The sequence below is a fragment of the Anopheles funestus genome (assembly GCF_943734845.2).
Source record: "Anopheles funestus chromosome X unlocalized genomic scaffold, idAnoFuneDA-416_04 X_unloc_71, whole genome shotgun sequence".
Lineage (NCBI taxonomy): Eukaryota > Metazoa > Arthropoda > Insecta > Diptera > Culicidae > Anopheles > Anopheles funestus.
Window position 1 is genome coordinate 32,501 of NW_026045200.1, and position 2,674 is coordinate 35,174.

General features: G+C 54.4%; 1 pseudogene; it reads left to right on the plus strand.

Moving 5' to 3' along the window:
* Positions 1-2,421, plus strand: part of LOC125774009 (large subunit ribosomal RNA) — a 5,407-nt pseudogene extending 2,986 nt beyond the window's left edge.
* The last annotated feature ends 253 nt before the right edge of the window (positions 2,422-2,674 follow it).

The window sequence follows — 2,674 nt, forward strand, 5'->3', positions numbered from 1 at the left end:
GGTCAACTACGTGCGGGGGGACACACGATCGTATCCACGGAATCGCTCAAGTACCTGGGGGTCGAGCTCTGCCGCAAACAGCACCACGGTCGGCATTTGGAGAAGGTTTGCAGCAAGGCATCACGTATCACGAATGTCTTGACCGCTCTGATGCCGAATAAGTGTGGCCCAAAAAGCAGCAGAAGGAGACCCTTGGTTAACGTTGGGAATAGCATTGTCCGTTACGCGGCACCATCGTGGGGACGGACGCTTCTTCAGAAGGACGTTCACCGGACCACGGTTCAGAGGACGCACCGCACAGGAGTTCTTCGAGTGGCCAGTGCCTTCCAAACGGTCTCCTACGATGCCGCTTGCGTGGTCGCAAGCACTATCCCGTTAGTCCTTCTCCTAGAGGAGGACATCCGCTGCCACGACGAAAAGGTAGCGAGGGGAAGTCCAGGACCAGACATACGAAAGCGGCAAAGGGAAGAGACCATGGGACGCTGGCAACAACAATGGACAGCCGGAGCGGGGCAGCCGAGATCGCCGGGGATGAAGACGAGGAGAATTATCCCGGACATTATGTCCTGGGTAAATCGCAAGCACGGAGAAATTGATTTTTATCTCTCTCAACTCTTTACAGGGCATGGGTTTCTCCGGAGCTACTTCGTCGAAAAAGGCATCCTCGACGGCTCGCCAAACTGCCCGGTGTGTGAACACCAAGTGGAAGATGTCGACCACGTAATGTTCCACTGTCCACGGTTTGCTCGAACCCAACACGAGATGCAGCAGCAGAGCCACACCCGCTTGACGATAGAAAATCTTGCAGCGGAAATGTGTGCCAACAGCAACACATGGGAAGCAGTCCGGACCGCCGCAAGGACCATCTTCAGAAACCTCCAAGTGAGATGGAATGAGGAAAGTCCACCTACGGCCAGACGGAGACGACAACAACGCCGGCGGAACACGGAACAAACGGGACAGCAACAGCTACCGCCGTAACCGCACCAAAGGATGACGACAACGGAAGCAGCAGCAGCAGCAACGAGTAACCAGAGCAGCAGCAGGAGCTAGACCCCACCGGAAGTAGCGGCTACGGACGGGCGGAATTAAGCAGCAGCAGCGGAAGGAAGGCACGAAGCAGCAGCAGCAGCTGAGACAACTAGGACGGATGACGCAGTAGCAGCATTGGAAAGCAGCAGCGCGTCAACAGGATGGGTGCATCGCACAAACGTTCCTGCATGGAGTACTACGCACATCAAGCGCATCGGCAGGGTTCGGATCAGGTCGAGGAGTGGTTTAGTTAGGGTCCCATCGGCTGCCGGGTCCGCTTCTCGGGCCCAGCGTCACGATGAATCCCACATAACCCATCTCGGAGGGATTGGTTTGTAGCCGCAAGCCGCCCTTCGAGGTGGGTACCTTTTGAAGGTTCCCTCCCCGTTAACAAAAAAAAAAAAAAAAAAAAAAAAAAAGGTAGCCAAATGCCTCGTCATCTAATTAGTGACGCGCATGAATGGATTAACGAGATTCCCTCTGTCCCTATCTACTATCTAGCGAAACCACAGCCAAGGGAACGGGCTTGGAAGCACTAGCGGGGAAAGAAGACCCTGTTGAGCTTGACTCTAGTTTGGCATTGTAAGGCGATATAGGAGGTGCAGCATAGGTGGGAGAGTCAGCCCTTTACCGGGTTGGCTCGCCTCTGAGATACCACCACTCTTACTGTTGCCTTACTTACATGATCGGGTGGAACAAGCGCGGGCCCCAGGTCCGGGTCGTACCGCCCACTCCCTCGCCGGGGGTGTAAGCGTGTCGGCTCGCCTGAAGCTGCCCAATGCGCCGTGTTTCTAGCTCCGCGTTCAGCATGTCGCTGGGTGGTGCCACCGGGTGCGTGTGTCGTCGTAGCATCGACGCGCGTCGTCACCGGGCGCCGACCGCCGCCGTGGCCCGCAAGGGTTCAAGCGTGCGCACGTCGGTCCGTCCCGCGTGTTCTGTCGCCGTTCGACCGTTTGCGCCGATCGCCTTCGCTTCTCCGGTTTCTGGTGCCGCTTGGCTCGAAGACATCTGAATAAACCTCTCGGTCCACGTCATGGACAGTGCCAGGTGCGGAGTTTGACTGGGGCGGTACATCTCCAAAACGATAACGGAGGTGTCCAAAGGTCAGCTCAGAGTGGACAGAAACCACCCGTTGAGCATAAGGACAAAAGCTGGTTTGATCCTAACGTTCAGTACACGCCGGGACAGCGAAAGCTTGGCCTTACGATCCTTTTGGTATAACGAGTTTTTAGCAAGAGGTGTCAGAAAAGTTACCACAGGGATAACTGGCTTTTTTTTTTTTTAGATAATTGTAGAGGTTTTTATTCAAAGGAATACATACAATTCAATAATTAAACCCCTACTCGCCCACCGAGTTCTTTTCCCGCGAGGGATTACTTAAAACTAGGTGTTTAATTGCCTATTTAAGCAGCTCTGACTCCGTGCAAATGCACCTGCGCGTGTATTTATGTGTTATTTCTCATGTCTATTTTTTGTGTAATTCCTCAACCATATGCCCACGTTGGGCCTTCAAATTTATATAAGTCCCCGACGGTCTCGGACTCCTATACCTTTAACGGGACGATGTTTCGGCCTCTAAAGCCGCGGCAGCTTCCGCGGCAGAGAGGCCTCCCGTTTGAGTACCGCTGGCCGGTGACTCAAC